Raw genomic sequence first — 25499 nt, 5'->3', positions numbered from 1 at the left:
GGGTAACCCAATGGTGGCTCCAGCCAAATGCCAAACATGCCCTCGATTTAAGCTTGTGTGTGCAGGACAAGCCAGGGCCCTTTCTTTTGTAATAAATGACCGTAAACTGTTTATATATGTTATGTTATGTTATGTTAAGCTGATTTATAAAGCGCACGGCTGCCCCAGCAAAGGGTATGATACCTAAACATAAATCGGTTAAGGCACAACATTTGCTAAATTAAAATAATAAGTAAAAACTCCTCTGTCCTTAATTTAGCCCTGGGCCCAGTGTGTGTTTTGCTTTGTATAGGTGCTTCTCTTGCGATTTTAAGCATTCAAGTGATCCAGGGCCTTGGGTCACTGGCCCATGGTATATCACTTGCCCATGTTATATCACTTGCCCATGTTATATCACTTGCCCATGTTATATCACTTGCCCATGTTATATCACTTGCCCATGTTACATCACTTGCCCATGTTATATTACTTGCCCATGTTATATCACTTGCCCATGTTATATCACTGGCCCATGTTATATCACTGGCCCATGTTATATCACTGGCCCATGTTATATCACTGGCCCATGTTATATCACTGGCCCATGTTATATCACTTGCCCATGTTATATCACTTGCCCATGTTATATCACTGGCCCATGTTATATCACTGGCCCATGGTATATCACTTGCCCATGGTATATCACTTGCCCATGTTATATCACTTGCCCATGTTATATCACTGGCCCATGTTACATCACTTGCCCATGTTACAGCACTTGCCCATGTTATATCACTTGCCCATGTTATATCACTTGCCCATGTTATATCACTTGCCCATGTTACATCACTTGCCCATGTTACATCACTTGCCCAGGTTATATCACTGGCCCATGTTATATCACTGGCCCATGTTATATCACTTGCCCATGTTATATCACTTGCCCATGTTATATCACTTGCCCATGTTATATCACTGGCCCATGTTACATCACTTGCCCAGGTTACATCACTTGCCCAGGTTATATCACTGGCCCATGTTATATCACTGGCCCATGTTATATCACTGGCCCATGTTATATCACTTGCCCATGTTATATCACTTGCCCATGTTACATCACTTGCCCAGGTTATATCACTGGCCCATGTTATATCACTGGCCCATGTTACATCACTTGCCCATGTTATATCACTTGCCCATGTTATATCACTTGCCCAGGTTATATCACTGGCCCATGTTATATCACTGGCCCATGTTATATCACTGGCCCATGTTATATCACTGGCCCATGTTATATCACTGGCCCATGTTATATCACTGGCCCATGTTATATCACTGGCCCATGTTACATCACTTGCCCATGTTATATCACTTGCCCATGTTATATCACTTGCCCATGTTATATCACTGGCCCATGTTATATCACTTGCCCGGCTCAGCTTCTGGTTTAACTGGCTTGCCTGCATCTTGGGTCAGGTAAGGTCTAGGGCAAAAGTCTTCAAACTGTGGGGTGCTCTCCCCCTGGGGTCCTTGCCTGTGTTCCCAGGGGGGCGTAAATGTCTTTGCAACTATTTGTAGATGAAGGTGACCTGGAAGCTTGACTGTCTTTGTTCAGTGTTTCCAGGCTGTATTCATGGAACTCAAGCAGTAGAAATGCATAAGGATGTATGGTGGTTCTTGGCTCCCCGGTGCTGGGGTCAAAGACATTGCTAAGTGTTTAAAAAGGACAAAATGTCCTGTACATTTTTTTATACACCTTTAGCAATCTCTATATAAAACAATGCACATACCGTAAATGAAACATAAATGCAAATAAAATGATCATTGGGAGCACTTTCTTTTATGTTGTGAAACCTCAGTTGGTTAATGCGATCACTGCAGATGCCTAATTGTATGCCCACGCAATTACACCCTGGTTGGCGCAGTGCGTAATAGCGGCTTGTGCATTTATAACACTAAGAAGTCCTAGCCTGCAGCATAAAGCACTGTGAATATGCAAGTCATTCTTTAAAAAGTGTACTGCACAGAGCATCAGCATGGCCACTGAAATTATGCAGCACGGCTGACTAAATTATGCAGCACGGCTGACTAAATTATGCAGCACGGCTGACTAAATTATGCAGCACGGCTGACTAAATTATTAGTCAAAATAAGGCAAAATATGAGGCTTAATGTGGCTCTTTTTGGAATGGTATTACTTCAATATTTTGTCAGTTTTACACATGCTAACACTGTCTGGGCAAAGGTTTCTCCTCATTAATACCAGTTTATCACCCAAATACAGCAATAAGCAACAGAAAGGTGACCAGTCACACTTTCCATGGCCTTCCACTGTGCCGCAACATGTATTGTTGTGTATTTAGTAACTTTGAAACCGTTTGAGCTAGAAACAAACGTTTTTGTTAAAATTTGCAGATTATACAGCAGATGGCGGATTACGTGGCAAATCCATAATTATATGGACGATTCTGCAGCTGTAAAATTGCAAATTTCTAGTGGTCCTGAGTCTAAGGTAGGCCTCTCAAAATGATTTAGAATTTAAGATACAACAAGTTCTCTCAAAGAATATCTTTTAGTAATAGGTGATACGCTGAACCTAGTGCAGACATTGTTATAATAATAATCCACATTTGTAAAGCGCGAACAATCACCCGTAAGGGTCTCTAGGCGCTGGGGGCCGTCGGGAAGATTAAGCAAGCTATTACCCAGAGTCACATGATGCTGGGCTAATCTGCCGTCGGCGCTGAGGATCGAACCGTGATCCCCGGATTCCGGAGTCAGTCGCCCTGGCCGCGGCGCCACACCTCTTCCTACGCCCATTAAGAGGATGCTTAGCTAGCGACTCCATAAATAAAAGCCCGTACTCAGTTCCTGCAGCCTTCACATTTGGTGATTAACCAATTGCACGCATGTACCTTTCTTTCAGATAGCCAGGGCCCTGGTGAGAAAGCCTGTTTTGTCTTTAGTCCTCGGTCCATGAACAGCAGCAGAGAGATGGCCCAGAGGAGGGGGTCTTATGTGCGGGGCTCATTTTTCCATTTACAAATGGACAGACGGATTTCTCAGAAGGTGGACATCTTTTTAAATGCCCACCACTGGCATCAGTGCTGCAGGTGCAGTGACACCGGGGCAATGCTATGAGGGACGACTGTACCCAAATGATGGCTGTGTTACTAGAAAAAGATGGGTGGAACCCCTAGTTTGCAGTGCAGGGTAGAAGTCCATACCAAAAGGGGGCGAGGTATGCACTTCCCCCCTTTTTGTATGCAAGGAAGCAGACAGCCTGCTGTGGGACTCGGGCCGAGCAGTGATGGCTAGTGGACTGTGTATCATTTGTGCAGCTGACGCAGTGTCACATGGGCCCAGGGGTGTGACGCACCTTCTAAACCCCAGTTTGTATGCTTTTAATATCCTTCCTTGCTAAGGTTAGGTCCCCGTGTACCACTGCTGATTGGCTGTCGAGTGTCTGTTTACATTCGAAACCAGGAACTGTTGGCGGCCATTTTCTGCCTCGGTAGAAGCGAGGCTGAAGAAGCAAGGGGAATAAGTGTGTAAAACATATAAAGGGGGCAGAGTGGAAATACTCTGACCCTCTAGAGGTGCTTAGGGGGTCCCAGAAGTGGTGGGCGACCTGTGGAGGGTCATTTCATTCTGAGATGCTGTTTCAAGATTGGGGTGATGGGCAGGCACAGTGGAAAAGGGGTGAAAGAGGCGGAGGACTCAGTCTGCTACTCAGGGCCACGGCTATCACTAGTGCAACAGGTGCAGCTGCACAGGGTCCCAGGAGTGTGAGGGGCTCACAACATCGAAATTCTAAGTAGTAGTGTTTTTGCTGGATATATTTGCTCTTTTAGAAGTCTCATTTTTACTGTGAATTGAGAGCTACAGAAAGAGAACCCCTGAAATTATAAACCCACTCCCTGCATTCAGCCGTTACCTGTCAAAGTTTTGGAGGGGGGGCCCAACTTGAAAAGATTTTGCTATGGGGGCGACTCGCCTCAAAAAAAAATTTAAGACATCTGTTCTAGAGGGTAGATGGTGAGGTAAGGCAAGAAATGCAGTTATACAGACTGGAGTTTGTTTCTTATATGACATTTGATAAAAGAGACAGTTTCTTATCCTAGCCATTAATGGCCATAAAGGCTGCGCAGATTCAGTGAGGGCCATTAATGGCTATAAAGGCTGCGCAGATTCAGTGAGGGCCATTAATGGCTATAAAGGCTGCGCAGATTCAGTGAGGGCCATTAATGACCAATAAAGGCTGCGCAGATTCAGTGAGGGCCATTAATGGCTATAAAGGCTGTGCAGATTCAGTGAGGGCCATTAATGACCAATAAAGGCTGCGCAGATTCAGTGAGGGCCATTAATGGCTATAAAGGCTGCGCAGATTCAGTGAGAGCCATTAATGGCTATAAAGGCTGTGCAGATTCAGTGAGGGCCATTAATGGCTGTAAAGGCTGCGCAGATTCAGTGAGGGCCATTAATGGCTATAAAGGCTGCGCAGATTCAGTGAGGGCCATTAATGGCTATAAAGGCTGTGCAGATTCAGTGAGGGCCATTAATGGCTAGAAAGGCTGCGCAGATTCAATGAGAGCCATTAATGACCAATAAAGGCTGCGCAGATTCAGTGAGAGCCATTAATGGCTATAAAGGCTGCGCAGATTTAGGGAGAGCCATTAATGACTATAAAGGCTGCACAGATTCAGTGAGAGCCATTAATGGCTATAAAGGCTGCGCAGATTCAGTGAGAGCCATTAATGACCAATAAAGGCTGCGCAGATTCAGTGAGAGCCATTAATGGCTATAAAGGCTGCGCACATTCAAGGGGGGCCATTAATGGCTATAAAGGCTGCGCAGATTCAGTGAGAGCCATTAATGACCAGCGCTTGGACGCCTTCTGGTACCAATTGCGCTTTATAAATCCACTTTTCATTTCATTTCATTTCATTTCATAAAGGCTGCGCAGATTCAGTGAGGGCCATTAATGGCTATTAAGGCTGCGCAGATTCAGCGAGAGCCATTAATGACCAATAAAGGCTGCGCAGATTCAGTGAGAGCCATTAATGGCTATAAAGGCTGCGCACATTCAGTGAGGGTCATTAATGGCTATAAAGGCTGCGCAGATTCAGTGAGAGCCATTAATGACCAATAAAGGCTGCGCAGATTCAGTGAGGGCCATTAATGGCTATTAAGGCTGCGCAGATTCAGTGAGAGCCATTAATGACCAATAAAGGCTGCGCAGATTCAGTGAGAGCTTGCAGGTTCTGCGGCTCACCCTTCCTCTCCCACATACTGAGTCCAGATTCCATCTCTGAACTGCAGGCTCATTAATATTTGTTAATGACTGCGCAAATTCCAGGCTCCTGGGGTAATTCCGGATTAATGATAAACCTAAGGGCGTGAGTAAGCGTGGAGGTGGCGGGGAGAGAGAAGTGCTTCATGGTTTCTTGTGGGGGTGGGGGTGGGGGCGCGGGACGACGCGGCAGCGGCTCTCTTGGAGATTTGGAGATCTCAGCAGTAGCGCACTAGTTCCTGAAAAGGCCGTCGGCACCGGGCCAGAGTGTGGCACGTCACTTGGGCACTTCCGGCCTTGTGCAAGGCAACAACAAGCCTGGCTTTGGAGTGATTCACTCTGCCCTTGACTAGTGGCTAGCCTGGCATGCGACTGACTGGTGCCATCCGCTGCCAGCCTTTAAGAATTCCAGTTAACATTAGGAATTTTCCAAGGGCCATCCCGCCTTGAAGCTCAGAGAGTAGATGGCGCTACAACCAGGTATTACACTTCGAGGTCTGCACCGGCATAATCTTTTGTTAACTACCGTATTCCCTGCAGTTAATTTGTTAGCGCCAGACTTGGTTCCCGCAACCAGGAGGAGGGTGTCTTGGCGCTATGCCTTTGGAAATTCAAGTATGGCCTTCTCAAATGACACTTTAGGGTCCCCTTGCCACATTTTTCGAGGAGGGGTAATTTTCCTTTAGGCTGCTGTTCATTGCGCCTGACGATTATTCTACCTTCAATAAAAGCCACAAAGACGGAGGGGGGGGGGGGCGCACCACCCCCTCGGGCATCGATTCGATACCCTGTTCTCTTATCTGCCAGGCCCCTCCATCTGGAAGAGCAGGGCTTTCCGATAACAGATGTTCCGCGGAGAGCAAGTGAATCGTGACAGGGGATGGGCGTGGGGAGTCGAGGGGGCTGAGGAGGCCTGGGGGCAGGTTTGAGAAGTCGTCTGAGGGGATTCTGTGCCGCCCTTGGAGAAACCTCCCGGTGCCAGTGAGGGAAGGCTTTGAGCAGGAGGTTGGGGCGGACACGCGCCTACATTGTGCACCAGTAGTGTGTTCAGGTATTGATAAGGCTGTACTCAGGTGACAGGACACTCCTGCCCCGTGGGGGTGAATGGAGAGGGTGCCATAGAGGCCTGTGCAGTATGATGTCACAGGGCAGGCCTGTGACGTCATATACACTATGCAGCTATCTTGCATTCGCCTGCTCACTCGCTAGCCAGATTCATGGTCACCCTGGGTGACTTCTACTAACCATCCCGACTCCTAAGCATGCCAGCAGACTCGTACTTACTCCTGTCTTGTCCTACTCCCACATGGTCTTCTACTCTGTCTGGCATGCCTTTCCCGCTGCCCACTTCCCGTCGCTCCAGCTCTCTCTCATACCCGTCAACATTTTGACTCAAAAATACGGGTGATCCCCCGAAAGCCTCTGGAGGCATTTTGTTTGTCAGGTGAGTTGACAGGTGTGGCCTCCTGCGGACTCTCGCCGTCACCTACTCACGCCAGCTGCGTCCTACTCACGCCAGCTGCGTCCTACTCACGCCAGCTGCGTCCTATTTACTCCAGCTGGGTCATATTTACTCCCACTGGCTCTTACTCACTCCAGCTGAGTCCTACTCACTCCGGCTGTGTCCTATTTACTCCAGCTGAGTCCTACTCACTCCAGCTGAGTCCTATTTACTCCCACTGGCTCTTACTCACTCCGGCTGTGTCCTATTTACTCCAGCTGAGTCCTACTCCCTCCAGCTGAGTCCTATTCCCATCGACTGTTCCCCGCGGACTCATCCAATGTCCTTCTCACCACAGTTGTCTACCTCTCCTGCTGCCCTTCTCCTGCTCACTCCCCCATCTCCTCATACAGTAGCCACTCCCTACTCACTCACTGACAATCATCTGGTACTCCCTCACCCTGGCCTTCTCTGGTTTACCCTCGCTGCATTTCCCCCACGCCCAGGCTGTCCCCTCACTTCAGCATCTCCCATCTCTCATTTGTAGTCTCACGTACTCACAATAACTGTCCCGACTCTCACTGGCCAATTTCTTCTCACTCCAGTCAACTGCCTCTTGACTTACTTCTGTCAGCTCTCATTCACTCCAGCCGTCTCACCCTCGCCGTCTGTCTCCATCCACACATCTGGTGCTCCCTCACTCACTACAGCCGTCTCACCCTCGCCGCCTCTTTCTCCATCCACACATCTGGTGCTCCCTCACTCACTACAGCCGTCTCACCCTCGCCGCCTCTGTCTCCATCCACCCACCCGGTGCTCCCTCACTCACTACAGCCGTCTCACCCTCGCCGCCTCTGTCTCCATCCACACATCTGGTGCTCCCTCACTCACTACAGCCGTCTCACCCTCGCCGCCTCTTTCTCCATCCACCCACCTGGTGCTCCCTCACTCACTCCAGCCGTCTCACCCTCGCCGTTGGTGTCTCCATCCACCCACCCGGTGCTCCCTCACTCACTACAGTCGTCTCCTACCCCCACGCATTCTCTGAATCTAGTTCCCCTTCCCTCACACTCACCCGGTTTCCCACTCCAGCAGTCTCTCTCCTTCAGCCTCCCACCTCGCGCTCCTTCCCTCTCCCGTCTCTCCCTCCCCGTGCTAGCAGCCTCCAGGTCGGCCCTCTTCCTACTCACCGTGTCCGCTCGTGGCTCTGTCGGACGTCTTCCTCCGAGACTGCTTAAAAAGGAAGAGATAAGGACGAGGAGGGATTTAAAAAACACGGCGGGGCGGGGCGGGGGTCCAAGGTGCGGAGAGCGCACAATTTCACAAGAGAGACGGACAGCGAGAGTCAGCAAGACCAGGGCGGAAGATGAGTGAGCCCAATATTCTCAGAGTGACAGACAGATCTTTCTGGGTGACTTCAATCTCCACTGGGGCTCTTTGGAAGACTCGGCTGCCAGCCAGCTTGCCACCTTCCTCTCAGCCACCGGAGGGCTGTGGAAAAACATGAATCAAAGCACGCGACTTTGCAGCTAACCCACTGAAGGCCGGGTGTAATCGGCTAGACTGCCAAACTACAAATACCGTCACCCAATAACGAGGTACTCACCTGCAAGACCCACCAGAGGGCCATGATTGGTGCATGGAACTTTAAATAAGGTTGTAGTTTGCCTGTAAGATCGCTTTCACCCATGACGAAGGAGCTGGGGGCTCCGAAACGCGTTGGTGCTATCAATCGGGAAGACAAACGCGCCGGTCCCTCTGAAGAAATGATTCTGCGAATCGGACTTGCGTGAGTGCGTCTTCATCGGCAGAACAACTTTAGGTAAATATATATATATATATATATATAGATTTAAAGCTCCGTGAGGGTCCAAGGATTTGAGCCGCACAGGGGCCACAGAGCCCGATGTTACGGGACTCAGAGTGGAACATAGACTTGTGGATTGGAGTTGGAAGGCACTCTGGGGCTCATTTCGAGCTCTATCTCAGCAGGGAGTACAACAGGATATCCATCTAAGGAAAGTAAAAGACCGCATAATCCATAATGCAACGCGTTGCCTCATTACGAGCGGCCCAATCAGGGCGCACGATAGTGCTATTTAGGACGCTGCAGCCTCATGCTCCCTTTTAACCGTGACTACCTCTGAAGAAGAGTAGATCTCGAAACGCGTCAGGTGGCGGCTCACTGCTTGTAAAGGACTGGAGTGTGTTTCAGCTCGCACCAATAAATGCTTTTATGGGGAAAAAAGCGTCTGTGGTTTTGAGTGCGGCTCAAATCGTTGGACCCCCACGGAGCTTTAATTATATATATGTGTATATATATATATATATGTATATATATCTTCCCTCCTCCACGCTTCGGTACAGCCGCCGCACTACCTGAACAGCGGGTGCGTTGTCGGGAATTGGACCACCCAAGCACGGTCCAGAAAATATAGCAATTCCCTCACACACCAAGGCAAGGATTGACGACGCCGTGTACTGGCCACAAATCAATGACTGCATAAGTGAATAGGATGTGTGCTGGTGTTTAATGTCGATATAGGTGTATAAGTATATTTGATAGTGTTCTATTGATCATGGACAGCATGTATGAGTGAATCTATAGGTAAATGATTAGATGTGTTTGTAGATCTAGGAATCACTGAGTGCGTTTTTAGAAACTTGTATGGTGTGTCAATGGATTCAAATCTGGTACTCTGTATTTTACAGTGAGTGATGACAGGTTATTCTAGTGTATGATGTATCTGATTGTTACGTGGATGATGTCACCAGTGATGTCCTCAGTGATGTCACTGACCAAGTCATGAATGATGCAATATGTGACATCATCAGCAGTGCATTGCGGGTGCGCGAGTTATAGTTAGCAGAACTAACTATATCGGAGGAATTTCAATGGTTTTGTACGAGTGAAATGTCCAGCTAACTATAACAGCCCTGAAACCTATGGTTTTTTTCAGTGAATTTCTAAGGTTTTTTAAATGCTAATTTCTAACTATAACATGTCTGAAACCTAAGGTTTTTTTCGGTGAATTTCTAAGGTTTTTTAAATGCTAATTTCTAACTATAACATGTCTGAAACCTGTGGGTTTTTTCAGTGAATTTCAAAGGTTTTTTAAATGATAATTTTTTGTAATGTAATAATAGTTATATGTATTTTTTTTCATTCTTATTTTCTACAGTTTAACTGTTTATTTTTACATATTTTATTTTTTAAATTACATTATATATTTTTAATATAAATGGAAATAAAAATGTTTTTTAAAATATTGAACCTGAAATAATGTTTTTTTTGTTGAATGTATAAGTGCAGAACTATAAGTGTGTAGGTGGTTAGGGGACTGCATGCATAGTGGATAGGGGTTTGAGGCAGTCCATGTGCTAAGGGCTGGCCCACTGGGGTTTGTTCTAGCCAAGAGGAATATTGCTCTGATGTGGGGGACCGGGAATCTGCCTAAATACCAAAAATGGGCTAATGACATGGGTAATGCGATGATCGCAGAGAAGGATGTTATTAAACACAGAGGCTGCCCCACAAAATGGGATCATAAATGGGCTAAATGGAATGTATCACGTGGTGAACTATGTGTATCTCCATCAGTCGAATTGTGCAGGACAGATTTGGACATTGATCTCCCTCCTCCCTAACGTTATGTATTGCAGATGTTTTTTGACGCATGGGTATGTGCCCCTTTTTGTAATTGGCGTTCATTGCTATGTGGCCTTGCGACCGTCCACTGTACTACCGCAACTGTTCAATAAAAAAAGAAAAAAAAAATCTTTAATCTTTTCGTTCTGTCACGCCCTCTATCATCCTTCTGAACCTGATCCAAGCAAAATAATTTTAAAAGGTCCCGATTACTATTGTGCTCAGTCGCAAAATGTCGGGCCACAGGATAGCTCTGGTCCCTATTGGTAATTGCCGCGTGCGCTCGAGCACCCTCTTTTCAGTAGGATGCGTGGCACTCCCACCAGGTGGTAAAATCAGATTTACAATAAAGTGACTTCATGATCCTCTCACGTTTCTCCACCCCTGGGATAGCATGATCCTGTACTTTACTGCTGTATTACCAGGCTGCGCACCTCATACGGGAGAGGAATCCTGTAACTAGGTCCTTCCTAGCTGGACCTACCTTGAAATAACTATGTCCTAGATGTTTTTTCGTGGAGGAACCCCTCCAGTAGGTTATCTGTGGGAATGATGTTAAATGTGACCCAATTACATTGTCCGTTTGTAGGATACGCCAATTACTTTTGAATATTTGGTATACTCTGGGGGAATTTGAGGAAAAATCTGTGATCTTTCTTACTATTTACCCATCTTTCCCCTCCTCACTTTCGCTCAGATCCTTGTTAATCAACAGTTTTTCTGACAGATTCGTTTAGGACTCTCTGTGTGTAGCTTCTAGTTCTGAACCTGTAAAGTGTGAGATTTTTGGCCTTATTGTATTTTGCCTCGATTGAGCATTTGTGTTTCTCACACAACAGTTCTCCATATGGAATGTTACAAATAAGGCTTCGTGGATGGCAGCTGCATGCATGTAATGTGGAATTTCCTGCAGTTGTTTTGTGGTAAAGTGTCATATGAGGTTTATTGTTCTCAACATAGACCATCGGGTCCAGATACACTACATTGGTTTCACTTATGCAGCCTGTAAATTGTAGATCATTGATGACATCACTATGACATCGCAAATTGCATAATTGATGACATCCCCGATGACATCTCTGGTAACGGCATAGCCATATGCAGCTTAGAGTCATTGAAGGTGCACATGTGGGTCCATAGCATTGAAATAGCATAAGCCCTGGATGCAAATGGGATTGTGTATGTTGAAATTTAAATGGTGCACTGTTTACAAATCACTAAAAGCTTGGGCACAAGTATTACTCCATGTTACACAAGGTAAAGGTGGATGCGGGTGGCAGAGATATGTTTGAGAGTAGGTTATGGCTGAAAGCTAAAGCCTGTTCCAAACATTTTGAGAAAGGACACATTTTTTATTGACATTGAATTACCCACCAATGGATTTTTGGGCATGCGCACATGTGAAATAGTTGTAGTATAGTGCTATAGACAAATTCTATGCAGCGGGAATATTTATAAAGTATGGATGTTTATTTCTAGAACTTTGCTCAAAGTATTTAACTACACTGGCTCCCCGTCGACAAGAGGATCACCTTCAAGCTCCTCACCCACACACACAGAGCACTCCACAACACCGGACCAGCCTACCTGAACAGCAGACTCAGCTTCCACACCCCCACCCGCCAGCTCCGTTCCGCCAGCCTCGCCCTCGCCACCGTCCCCCGCATCCAACGAACAACCTCCGGCGGCAGATCCTTCTCCTACCTCGCCGCCAAGACCTGGAACACCCTCCCGACCCACCTACGGCAGACCCAAGACCTACTCTCCTTCAGACGACTCCTCAAGACCTGGCTCTTCGAGCAGCAGCGGAACTCCCCCCCCCCTCAGCGCCTTGAGACCCTCACGGGTGAGTAGCACGCTTTACAAATACCATGATTGATTGATTGATTGATTGCAGATTGCTGAATAATGTACAATATACAGTTGTCCCGCTAAGAAGTGGTTTATCTCACACTAGCTTTGTAAGCATGGATCTAAAGTTGTATGCCACTGTGACCCTCTCAGGAATGTGTATAGTGTTTTATACTAAAGTACGGACGTTTATCCATAGGCCCTGACAGAAGGGAGTCTTTTTGGTGTCAAATGCACACCTGTCAAGCTCATGACGAAAATTGCAGGTCTTGTGAAGTCTTTAAGAGGGTAAACCCACTCTGGTGAATGGCAAATTGACAAGTATAACATGTTGAATTACTTCAAGTCCAAAAAGTTAACGGAACACTGTCAATGTTACTGGATGATGTCATCAATGACGTAATTAACATGTCTTGAGTGATGCAATACGTGAGGTCTTAAGTAGTGCATGGCGGGGGAGCAACTTATATTTAGCTCAGTGAGCTATAATTGGTGAAACCAGGATTGGTCCAGCGCTACCGTAAATACTAATGAGGAAAAAAAGGGCCCCTCGGTCACTCAAAAGGCCATTCTTTTCCCTTCATTTCATTTTGGCACCCCAGGTTTCCCACTGGACCAAATACCCAGATATATCTTACCTTTAAACCATTTCATCCCCACCCCAAGCATCTCTTTAAACGCAAATTTCTTGAAAACGGTTTAATGGGTTTACACAAATCGCAAAAAGTATGATTTCTGAGTAAAGTTCTCACTTTCTACTAAATTTGGTGTAATTCTATTCAGCCATTTCTTATGTATCACAAAGCAAACTTTCCTTTGGAAATGACCATGGGAAATCAACGTTTTGATATCCTCCCCTTTTTCTTGGCCACCGCTTGACAGATCAGCATAAAGCTTTCTGGGAAGGAGACGGAGTAGAAGACCATTTGTTTTAAAAAGTTTCTTGCATATTCATCAAGTGGCACCAAACATATAAGTGAAACAAAAAATACTCATCCTATAGAAGCTTTGACCTAACTGTAACTACACAGTGATGATTGTCACTACATAATATATATGTATGTGGAACTAGGTCATTAGGCTTTACAACGCACATAACACATGAAATAAATCACTCTATGCTGTGCTGTTCTCTAGTTCAGAGTTTTTGTGTGTGTGGCATTGGCACTGGGGTGTTTTTTGCACTGCAGACCGCTGCGAGTTAGGTTGTGTTTGTTGTGAAATATAACAGGCGAATTTCAGTGACTTTACACATTCGAGCCTCAAACGCAACTCACTTTTAAACGGTGCTTTTTCCAGTGAATTTCATGGTCGATGCTTTACTTTATTTTGAATTTAGCGAGGCCACGTGCAGCGAAGCTTCAGCCTTTGGCCACGCGCAGCGAAGCTTCAGCCTTTGGCCACGCGCAGCGAAGCTTCAGCCTTTGGCCACGCGCAGCGAAGCTTCAGCCTTTGGCCACGCGCAGCGAAGCTTCAGCCTTTGGCCACGCGCAGCGAAGCTTCAGCCTTTGGCCACGCGCAGCGAAGCTTCAGCCTTTGGCCACGCGCAGCGAAGCTTCAGCCTTTGGCCACGCGCAGCGAAGCTTCAGCCTTTGGCCACGCGCAGCGAAGCTTCAGCCTTTGGCCACGCGCAGCGAAGCTTCAGCCTTTGGCCACGCGCAGCGAAGCTTCAGCCTTTGGCCACGCGCAGCGAAGCTTCAGCCTTTGGCCACATGTAGCACAGGTTGGTGTAAAGGCCTGCAATCAACCCAGAGTGCCCGCACAACCATCAGCCTTGCCCAGCAGACGTTGGGCTTCTCCCTCCCGCCTCCCACGAAAAGCCATACACCTATTTTCCTGTCTGGCTTTGTATTTTGGGTTCTACTTATTACAGTGGTTGAAACTTGTGAGCAGGATGCAAGTACAACGTGTCCATCCATTGCAATACCAAATAATGGACTCAGGTGAGCTCGCAAGTTGGCTTCGACTTACGACTCACATGCACTCAGACAGTGCTTTTATTCAGGATTGTTTTGTATTTTCCAAGTATCAGGGTTCTGATCTGTGAGAAAGTGCCCAGGGCCTATGTTCCTTCCCTAAAAACTGTGCTGAATCCTAAAACCCAAAATTGGCAAACCCTGGCCACATATCAGCCCCTGGTAAATGGTACACTAGGTACCCAGGGCCTTGTGACCAGGGAAGGCCTCTAAGGGCTGCAGCACTTATTGTGCCACCCTTAGAGGCCCTGTATCCTGACACAAACACACTGCCCTTGCAGGCTGGGTGTCTGGGTATAGGACAAAACAGAGAGCCGACATGGCACACATCCCTGTGTGCCATGCCCACGACATACACTGCCCTGGCATACATCAACCAACCCTCTAGCTGGGTGCCCTATGCCAGTGGTGTGGGTACATGAGCATGAGCCCTGTATCCCTACAGTACCCAGGTTCATTCCTGGGCACTGTAAGTGCAGTGCTGCCATTTAAGAGTATATGGTGCTGGGAGATCGTCGAACACGAACTCCACAGCACCATGATGGCCCCACTGAAGACTGAGAAGTTTGGTATCAAACTTCTCAGCACATTAAACCCACACTGATGCCAGTGCAGGATTTAATGTACAATGCACGACAGAGGGCATCTTAGAGATGCCCCCGAACCTAACCTATAATTCACGTCTGGTCTAAGGGGCTGCCTAGGCTGCCACACAGCAGACATGTTCCTGGACCCCTGGGTAGAGAGCCACCCGCTCTCCTGGACCTGCAACAATGCACATCCTGGGCGAGGTGCTAGGTCTCCTCCCCCAGGATGGGCAGGGGAAGCTTCAAAGGCATGCCGCCTTTGTGAGCTTCTCTAGGCCACTTTCTGTACTCAGCAACTGGCCCCTACCGGTTCTAAACCCCCACTCTGACGGGAAGACTTGCTGGAAACCCCAAGGAAGGACAGGGGGTGTGCCAGCCTCTGCCAACCTCACCCCTCAGGTGGGGGAGGCGAGGTGAAGCACATCTCCGGGCTCTCGCCATCTTGAAGATGGGAAGCCCTGCCGAATCAGGACTAGGCCACTGCCCCCTCCCATAGGAGAGTGGCAGGATAGGGGGTGTACCCTGCCCTTTACCTACCTGTAACGCCCCTAAATTTAGTATTTAGGGGCACCCTGATCCTTCCTTCCTTAGATCCAGATTCCGAAACAGCAAAGAAGATCAAGAAGAAAGAAGACCTGCCGTGCAGCTGCTAACAAGAGAACGACACCAACTGCTTTGGCCCCAGCCCTACCGGCCTGTCGACCCTCAAACCTGCTCCTGCTAAATCCCGGCACCTCCTGTGGCCAGCAACCTCACAAACCCCGGAGGACCTGTCTACCTTGTGACTCTGAGCATCTGGGTCTCCCATGAGCAGTGGCTCTGCTCAAAGCAAGTAACTGACCCCTGGCATTGGCCAGGAACTGCGAACCCTGCACACTCTGCACCCGACAAGCCTGGCCTGTGCTGGAGTGGACAAAGACCCAGAGGACGTCCCCCCGGCGACTGTGACCCCGAATCCGGCACCCAAGGACCCACCTCGACGCTCCTGACGACGCCTGCAGCCTCAGAACCAGGGACCCTCCCAACCGCGATCAACAGAGGGTAAGATTTCCCGACACCAAAAGGCACCCCTGCACCCGGCGCCCTGCGGCCCCCTGTGCCCATCTCCTGGGTACCTACCTATCCTCCAACTACCCAACTTACCTTTCGAAGTGGTGGTGGCACCCGAAGAATCTTCGGCCCCCGAGCTTGCAGTCTTTGTTCGTTCTTGAGCTTCTCCATTGCAATCCATTGAGCGCCCAACGGCTCAAAAGCACCCTGCACCCAGCCGCCCGAGTGGCCCTGGCAGTGCAACCTCTACTCCTACCTACTTCCCCATTTGCCCTGAGCAAGTGACCAGGAGCCCAGCTCCCACAGCTGTGTGGCCTGCTAGTCAGCAGCCACCAACCAAGGGCCCCCTGCCTCCCATAGGATAACATTGGGCCTAACTGACTCTGCACCCGGATGCCCCTGTGCCGCTGAGGGTGTAACATCTGTACCTACCTGACCCTGGGAGACCCCTGAGTCTATGCCCAGAACCTTAACTCTGCCAGTCGAGTACTTACCCAAAAGCCGATAACTCACTTTTCTTCCATAGGGTAACATTGACTTGTTTCACTTGAAATTTCTTGTAAGTGCGGAGTTTCTAAACTTTAAAATATTCACCTAAAATCAGCCGAGTAACGAAAACGGAAATACTCACCTGATATCAGGAGAGATCCCAGTGCTGGATCTTGGTGCCCAGTACTGACCCTGAAAAGTAATTACAAACCATACTTACCGCTAATTCAATTTTCTTCCATAGGAAACCATTGATGTTTTTCTGTGAAATTTCTTCAAAGTGTCGATTTTGCAAACTTACAAATATTCGTTAAAAATGGCCTGTATAACCTAAACGCATTCTATCAACTGCTTACAGGTGGTATAATAGTGCTGGCTCCAGGATCCAACACTGAACCCGAAAAAGTAACCATAACCCCACTTACCTGCTAAGTGAATTTCCTCCCATAGGATAACATTGGTAATTTGACTAGAAAAAGTTTCGAAGTGTCAACTTTTAAAATACCAAAATATTGCTTAAAAATCACAACAGTAACTAAAACGTGTTTACTCACTTGTTTCCAAAAACTGTCCCAGGACTGAATCCAGGATCCAGTCCTGAGTTAGAAAAGTAATCCTGAAAGTAATCAATTGCATATAACTTAAAATTCCCATTGAGCTCAATGTATTATTGTGTTTTAAGTTGTGTTGCCTATTGCAACAAATTGTAACTATTGCATTTAAAAGTCAATTGCCTATTGCAAAGTATTTAACTAAAGCATCTCATTCTGAGAAAGTATATTTTAATACCTATTGTTGGTTCTAAAATAAAACAGCCATATATTTTTTATATAAACCATTGGCCTAGAGTTCAGTTTTTGAGTGTGTGAGACCATTTGCTGGCTGAGTGTGTGCAACAAATGCTTTACACTGTCCTCGGATACTGCCTTACTGCTCGACCAAGCTACCACTTTAGAGAGTAAGGTTATATCTAACTTTAACCTCTGCCAAACCCCTGGGGACTGTGGACTCTGTACACACTGTACCAGGCGCGCAACACCCATTGGACTCAAAGGGCTTCAGCCCCCCCCCCCCTCCCGTCGTGTGTGGCAGCCTGGGATGAGAAGCTTCCCGGGGCACACACCCGCACCCGGGCACTTCACAGGTCTTTAAAAGACCATTTGCGTGTTAATGAGGCCTCGCTGTTGTTTCACCCCTTCTAAGAGCCCCTGCAGGTCCACTCTGCCTATGGCTTAAAAGATTCAGCCCCCCCCCCGAAATTTTTTCTTAGCCCCCCCCGAAATTTGGCTCTAGTTGCGCCCCTGCACTGTACCTATGTGGGAACAGTATATACAGAGCCACTTTCCTACACCAGCAAACATTGTGCTGGGGTCGGCCACCTTTTGAGTTGCCCACCAATGGCTGTGGAATTTCTTTTTTTTTGCACAGTGGGAAACTTGTGAGTCAGAGAAGTAGAAGCGGACTCATGAGTTTCAATATCCGAATTGTTTTTAGCCTTAATCCAGTTAACCATATATATTTTAAAGATGTTATTGACAAGATTCACTCGAGCTGAAGCAGCAGACATATACAGAAGTGTTTATTTTTAAAGGTTGCTGAGCAACATTTTCAAACCCTAATATCTTGAAAACTGCTAAACCGCCAAGTAATATTGGCCAACCCTTGACATTAGCCACCGGCCAAGCCTCCGCTGGTGGACACCCAAAGGCCTAGCGGCCAGCGGTAGGGGGGGCACAGGCCCGAGGTTGCCCCCTGCTGCCCACAGCAAGAGGGTATAGCGAGCGGAGTGGAGTTCATGTTCTAGAACCTTCCCTCGTAAGATCATCTCTCCACAGTCCTCTCTCCCTGTACCTCTTGTTAGTAATATGTTTGATAACATCTCTCCCCAGTCCTCTCCCCCTCACTAGTTATCTTGCCTTTCCTCTGACACGCGCATCTTCCCACAGGTCCCATCTGCGTCCGTTTACTTGTTATTCAAACTTTCCCCGGATAAGAGCATGTCTACATCGCCCAGCACGCTCTCCTTACCTCATTATAACTTCCTCCGACAAGAACATCTCTCCGTCGTCCCTTAATACCCTCCTTACTTTTTTTTTAAGAACATTCACCTGATAAGAATATCTTTCCGTCCTCGATCAATGCCCTACCTGCTCTATGTCCAATCAATCAATCAATCAATCAATCAGGGTATTTGTAACGCGCGCTACTCACCCGTGAGCTGTCTTCAGAATCACTTCTCCTCCACCGATCCTTCTTGTAACTCGTTGTCCTGGCCCGCCGGGGAGTTTGTTGCCGGGGCTGCCGGTGCTCACCTGCGGGCTGCCGGTGCCTCTGAGCCCCGCAGCCTCGGGCGCGGTGCAGGACAAAGGCCGGGCGGCGCAGCTGCCACTGGAGACAAAGGGCACCAGAGCCGGCCGGCGGCGCAGCGAGAAAACAACTTGTGCTCAAGTCAAGGATCAGCTGATGGAGCCAAACAAGCGCGAGGGGCGGGGCGTAGGGCAGTGGAGGTGGGAAGGGGCGGGGCCACGGGCAGGATATCGCCAGGAGCGACTCTTATGAGCATCGCGTCCCGTCCCAACAAGAAGACGGCGGACTCTCCACGGCTGAGAGTGCGCATCTCAACAAGAGACACTGAATTATTGCAACCGATGGCCAGGGCCCCCCTCACCCCCTCTCCTCCACTGAGTCCCTCACTACCCCCTTTAACATTGTCCCTCAAGTCTCCGTGACCACACAGAAGCATTTAATTCTTTTTATAGCGAGCGCTTTATATCACACGTTGCCAATCACTCACACGTGTGTAAATCAGTGTATAGGAAATGTTACATAAGACAGAGGACTGCAAGGTGCAGGAGTCACGTCATCCATACTGATAGGCAGTATAGTTAAAGAGTGCCTGGTCTGCAGAAGCACAAACTCGGGATTTAAAACAGAACACCATGGTTGGGGGTTCCCTTTAATAATAAGAATTGATTACTATCCAAATGAATCCTTTTTGAAACATTAGGATAGTGAAAGACTGGGAAAAAAATCATAACACTTTAATCTATATCTTGCAGTTTTCAGGCAGCTCTTTGAGGACAGTTAATAGCTCACTGCTTTAACATTATGTATATTATGGTTTTCACTTATAAACTGCAAGTAACAAAAGGATCTGTCTCTCTGACAAAAGCAGTAGCCCACAGACATATGTATATGATATGCACTTTGTGATCAGCATTGTGCATGTTCTTTACAGCAAGCATATTAACCCTCTACGCTACCTTAGATGAGTCAAAACTTCCTCTAGACAAAACTCCGATCTCTCTCCAAGAAGAACTTTAATCACCGGCGTTATCATGACATTTTTATTGTTGCCTGGAAATTGCTGAAGGCCAGAAACGCTGCAGCAGGTGCTTTTTGAACCGAAATATACTTGCAAACATGGTGCCCACACCTCAAATCTGCACCCAGTGGGGTGGCACCGCTTGCACCGCCCTAGAGCCAGCCCGGCTGATGGGGTCTGCTTCAACTAGGCAGCAGCAATAGCACTTGTCACTCACCTGGAACCTCCAGCATTCTGATGTCATTGCCGTTGACTGCGTCTATTTTATTTGAGGCAAGTTTGCAACTCGCCGGACATGTCATGCTGCCCAAAATCTCCAGCTAGACGTGCTCCTCCCCCATAGTGGCTACTGTACAGGCTGATGTGGGTTGCCACTGGGCTTAAACCAAGGCACTGTACCCAGGCCCGGAGTGGCAATGCCGGGCACCGGGCAATCCCCCGGTAGGCTGCCAGGGGTGGTGGCCGGTTTTAGGGCCGGGGGCCGGTTTTGTAGCTGGGTGGGGTGGGGGGCCGATTTTTTGTACTGCACTCAGTACAGTAGTCACGGCTCATTGCTGCGCTGGCTGCAGCAATGCGCATTCATTATTAGACCTGCTGCTGCGGGCCAGCCGGCACGGCATTCACGTGACGTGGTGGGGTCACGTGAATGCAACTTGTATCCATTACTCTCGCTGAGGGAGGGGCAGTTATGTTGCTTTAGTTTGCGGTTCCCGCCACCACTCATTGCCGCAAAAGTTATATTGGTGCCTCGTCGATCATGGGCCCCACCACCGGAGTTCACTGGACGTTGAAATAAGTCGCACAGAGGCAGGGGATCAGGTAAACATTACGATAGGATCTGACTGCTTCTAGTGCGTGCTGCAGGACTCGTAGCGGCACCAGGCTTTTCCTACAAGGCTAACCTCCGTGCTCTCCCAGATTTTGTTACCTAGCGCCAAGACGCCTCGGCATAAGTGCGCTCTATAAATACAATCAGTCAGTCAGTCAGTGTGTAAAATGAAAATCCAGGGTTAAATGGAATTCCAGTGACATGGAATCATCCTTCTTAAGCACTTAAAAAGCAATGTTTTAACGAGCTTTTGAAGAAAGTGATTGCGGCCCTCTATGTTAGATTCGTCGTTAACACTCTCAGGAAATAAGGCTCCATTTTGTCAAAATCATAAATGTTATGTTAATGAAACAGGTACCAAATTTACTAACACACAGGAGATTACTGTGTCCTAAAATGCCAGCTACAATTTGAACTACTGCCATCAGAAAAACACCGAAACCCTTAATACAACATTACCTCCTCGTCCGTCTTCCTCGCCACAGTAATCACCAATGAGCCTTCGGCTCCCACAGAAACTCCAAGTATAATTTTTACAGTCTAGTCTCCCTCTCCCTCCAATATGGCCCCCGACCACACAGCCAATCCCATAAAGGGACACATAATGCACCAGAACGACCTGTTTTTTCGTTTCTGCACTTCTCCGAGTGCTGTGTTCCTGCTGGTCAGGTAAGTGTGGGTTGGAGGTCCTGCTTTAGCGGACTCGAGGGCCCGTGTTCGTTTGGGGGGGGAGGCGCGTGTTGCTGGTCTCGTTATGTCCTCCTCTCCAAACGTGCCTCTCCGGTTTCGTCTTCCAGAGGGACCGGCGTGGCAGAGGTCGGGTCGTTTTTGTGTCCCGCCTCGTTTGTATTTGCATGCGCTTCCGTGTCCTGCCTTAGCGTACTTGCGAGGAGTTTCTTGCATTTCTGCCGACCGCGCGTCCTGCCTTAGCGGACTTCTGCGGTCAGCGCTTTGTTCTACGCGCTTCCTCCACGTGCTGTTTAATCCTATGGCCGAACTGAGTGATGTGTGAGAGTTCATATCGGTCTTCTGGTGGCAATGTTGCGTACGTTGGGGGCGCGGGCTTCCTGCTCTTTTTCTTTCCGTGCTGGGGGCGTGTCCTGGGATTAATTGCACCTGTTGGCCGTTTATAAGGATGTTTCTTGTGGTTTTGGCTGCTGGGTGATTTTTCCCTTTGCTGTATTTCGTTTGGTGTGTGATGGAGGTTGCTGAGGAATCTGTTGCTCCTGACCTTGGGGCTGTCGCTTCTGGGTCTAGGGAGGCTTTGCCTTCATTATCTGTACTCCAACAGATGATTGATTCCGCTGTGTCTTCTGCCTTGCGTGGCAAGTTGGCTGCGCCTCCTTCTAAAAAACTCAGGTCGGATCCTGCCTCCCAAGTTGGTTCTGACGCTGAGGTGGATGTGGAGGTTCGTGGTCGCTTTGTGCAAGGTACTGATCTTAAGGACGTACTGGGACACATTCGCACCAACTTGATGTTTCCTGATTCGGTTGCTCCGATGGAGGATGATTTTTTTGCGCAGTATCAGCGTCCGGATCCTGATACTCTTCCGATGCATTCTTCTGTGGTGAAGGTGTTGGAAAATGAGTGGAAGGATGTTGATAAAGGGACTTTCCCGCGCTACTTGGCGAAACGTTACCCTTTGCTGGACTTTTCTTCCAAGTATCCTTCCTCTGTGAAGGTTGATTCTTTGATGGCGGCGATGTCCTCTCAAGGGTCGGTGGTCTCTGAGGATTCCTTCCCGGCGGATCCTATGGATCGGAAGGTGGATGGGGCGGTGAAGCGCACTTTTTCTGCTGCAAATTTTTCCATCAGGGCTGCCACTTATTCCACTTATGCCATTCAGTCCTTGCTGAAAGATTTTCAGTCCTTGGCTGAACTATTGGACCAGGGCGAGGATGTCTCTTCCACGTTGGCCATGATGGAGCAACAGGTTCGTCTCCTTTCGGACGTCTCCTATGATGCCTTGGGTGCGGCTGGTTCTTCAGTGGCGGCTAGGCGCCAGTTGTGGTTGCGCTCGTGGAAGGCTGATGCTGTCCAGAAATCTTTACTTATGAAGATTCCCTTTACTGGTGTCAAGCTTTTTGGTCCTCCTTTGGAGGATATGGTCAAGAAGACTGCGGAGGATAGGAAGCTGCTGGCTCCGGAACGGACTGGTCGTTTCCGTTCTTTTGGTGCTACCCGTGCAGTTGGCCCTTCTCGTAGGGGCCGTGTTCACCAGCCCTTTCGTGGTAGGGGGCGTGGCCGGGGTGCCCCTTCCACTGATAAATCCCGGTTCTCCAATGTTCAATCCTCCGCTTCTGCTCCCTCGAAGTCGTGACTCTGTGTCCCTGGGGAAGGGTCCGGTTGGGGGACGGCTGCGGTTCTTCCTGGAGTCCTGGAGAATGACTGTGTCAGATCGGTGGGTCCTTCAGGTGGTTTCCGAGGGTTTTCGCCTTGGGTTCAGCCAGGTTCCTCCAGACTATTTCAGGTCCACTCCCTGCCCCAGGTTGGCTCACAAGAAGGCGGCGCTTTTGGGCGGTATAGAGGCTCTTCTGGAAAAAGGGGCTGTGATTCCAGTTCTGGAGGCTCAGCTGGGGTTGGGGGTGTACTCCATTCTGTTCCTTGTGTCCAAGCGCACGGGGGATCTGCGGCCTGTCCTGGACCTCAAATGGCTGAATGGGTTCATTCCTCCTCAGACTTTCAAAATGGTGTCTCTCAAGTTGATCCTCCCTCTGATCTCTCGGGGGGACTTTCTCGCATCTATAGATCTCCAGGACGCCTATCTCCATGTGCCGGTGCACCCCGCCAGTCAGCGTTTCCTGCGGTTCTGTGTCCTGGGTCGTCACTTCCAGTTTCAGGTATTGCCTTTTGGTTTCTGCTCTGCTCCCAGGGTGTTTACGAAGGTTTTGGCCCCTGTCGTTGGCCATTTGCATGGGGAAGGAATTCAGTTGTTTCCCTACCTGGACGACTTATTGATTTCTGCTTCTTCTCTTTCTAAGGCGGTGGTCCATGTCCAGAGAGTTTGCCAGGTCCTGGAACAACACGGCTTCCTGGTGAATGTGGAGAAGTCATCCCTGGTTCCTGCGCAGGATCTGACTTTCATAGGGGCTCGTTTCAAGACTCTGTTGGGCTCTGTGTTCCTGCCACCTGCTCGGATGGAGTCCATTCTGTATGCTGTTCAATCCCTGCTGTCGCGTCCTTCCCAGCCTGCGAGACTTTGGTTGAGGGTTCAGGGTCTCATGTCCGCTTCCCTATCTGTGGTTCTTTGGGCTCGCCTTCACATGTACCCCGTGGTGTCCCACATTTTGCTGCATTGGGACCCCTGTTCTCAGGATCTCGATCTCCTGATTCCTGTGTCGGTGGGGTTCGGGTGGCCCTGGAGTGGTGGTTGGACGTGGTGCATCTCTCCCGGGGTTGTCCTTTCCTTGTGATTCCTTCTCGGGTCCTCACTACAGATGCCAGCCTTTTGGGTTGGGGTGCTACTCTGGGGGACTCTTCGGCTCAGGGTCTTTGGCATCCGATTGTGCGGTCCTGTTCGTCCAACTACAGGGAGCTGAAGGCTGTCCAGTTGGGTCTGTTGGCCTTTTCGAACCTTCTCTTGGGTCATCATGTTCAGGTCCGGATGGACAATCAAGTGGTCATGGCATATCTCAACCATCAAGGGGACTGCCGGGTTCCTTCCCTCAGTTTCCTGATTTGTTCTTGGGGGGAGTTGCACCTGGCCTCACTGTCGGCTGTTTATCTTCCGGGTCAGGAAAACGTGGTTGCGGACTGCCTGAGCAGGATCTTTCCGTCCATGGGTTCCTGGTCTCTGACGCCCCAGATGTTCAGGATTTTGCGGAGGAGGTTTGGGTCTCCGATTGTGGACCTGTTTGCTTCCAAATTCAATGCGAAGATCCGTTGCTTTTGCACGATTATGCCGTGTCCGGAAGCATGGAGGGTGGATGCTCTATCCTTCCTGTGGCCGAAGGGCCTATTGTATGCGTTCCCTCCTGTTCCACTGATCCCAGTTGTGTTGCAGAAGATCAATAGGGAGGGGTCCCTTGTTCTTCTGATTGTGCCAGGTTGGCTTCGCCGCCCATGGTTTCCTCTCTTGTTGGAGTTGGCAGTGGGCTCGGGGTGGCTGTTGCCCTTCGATCCTTTTCCTCTGATGGGGCCTCCTCTTCCTCTTCCGGTGTTCCGATCCTTGGGTCTGCGGGCCTGGCTCTTGAGAGGGAATCCCTGATTCAAGGTGGGTGTTCGGCGGTGGTTGCTGATGTTATTCAGCGATCCCGGCATCCGTCTACTTTGCGTTCCTACGCCAAGCACTGGGACCACTTTGCTGCCTGGTGTGTGCGACACGATCTACCTCTATCTGATTTGGATCCTGCCCGCGTTCTTGACTTTCTGCATGAGGGTTTCGATTTGGTGTTGGCCATTTCTACTCTTCGTGCGCAGTGGGCTGCTATTCGGGCGTTTCATTCTCTTCCGTTGCTTTTTGTGGCACCATTGGTGTCCAGGCTGTTGAAGTCTCTGGCCTTTCAGCGTCCCTGTCCTGTTCTGTCTTCTCCTCCTTGGGATCTTCCCCTGGTTCTGCGTGCGGTGCAGTTTGGTCCTTTTGAGCCTTTGGAGTCGGTTGACTTCAAGTTCTTGACTCTTAAGGTAGTCTTTCTTGTAGCTATTGCTTCTGCCAGGAGGATTGGGGAGTTGGGGGCTTTCCTACGGTCTGCTCCTTTTTTATGTGTTCTGGAGGATCGTGTTGTGTTGCGTCCTCACCCCACTTTTGTTCCTAAGGCGAATTTGTTTTTTCATCGTTCCGCGGAGGTTATCCTTCCGGTTCTTTGTCCTAATCCTTCGTCTGTGGATGAGTCTTTGCTTCATCTTCTGGATGTTCGGCGCGCCTTGCTGATTTATCTGGATAGGACTTCTTCTTTTTGCAAGGTGGACAATTTATTTGTGAATTTTGGGTTGTCCCGTAGGGGTTTGCGTCCTTCCCTGTCCACCCTCAGTCGTTGGATTAAGGACGTTATTTTGTTGGCTTACGGTTCTTCTTCCTTGGCTCCTTCTCT

At 48.9% G+C, this 25499-nt stretch overlaps 1 protein-coding gene across 3 annotated transcripts in view; it reads right to left on the bottom strand.

Annotated features, from left to right (window-relative positions):
• Positions 1 to 18755, bottom strand: part of LOC146869156 (Y+L amino acid transporter 2-like) — a 181392-nt gene extending 162637 nt beyond the window's left edge. Inside the window, exon 1 of one of the 3 annotated variants that reach the window (XM_085640892.1) lies at positions 18527 to 18755. The gene's annotated coding sequence lies outside the window, so the exon portion shown is untranslated. Of the gene's footprint in view, positions 1 to 7903; positions 8086 to 18526 lie in introns of those variants that run through there. The other 2 variants (XM_085640896.1, XM_085640889.1) reach the window with 2 other exon arrangements.
• Between the last annotated feature and the right edge of the window lie 6744 nt (positions 18756 to 25499).

Source organism: Triturus cristatus, chromosome 1_1 (assembly GCF_964204655.1).
Source record: "Triturus cristatus chromosome 1_1, aTriCri1.1, whole genome shotgun sequence".
Taxonomy (NCBI): domain Eukaryota; kingdom Metazoa; phylum Chordata; class Amphibia; order Caudata; family Salamandridae; genus Triturus; species Triturus cristatus.
Note: the sequence above shows the minus strand (reverse complement) of the source record. Positions and strands in the feature narration are given on the sequence as shown.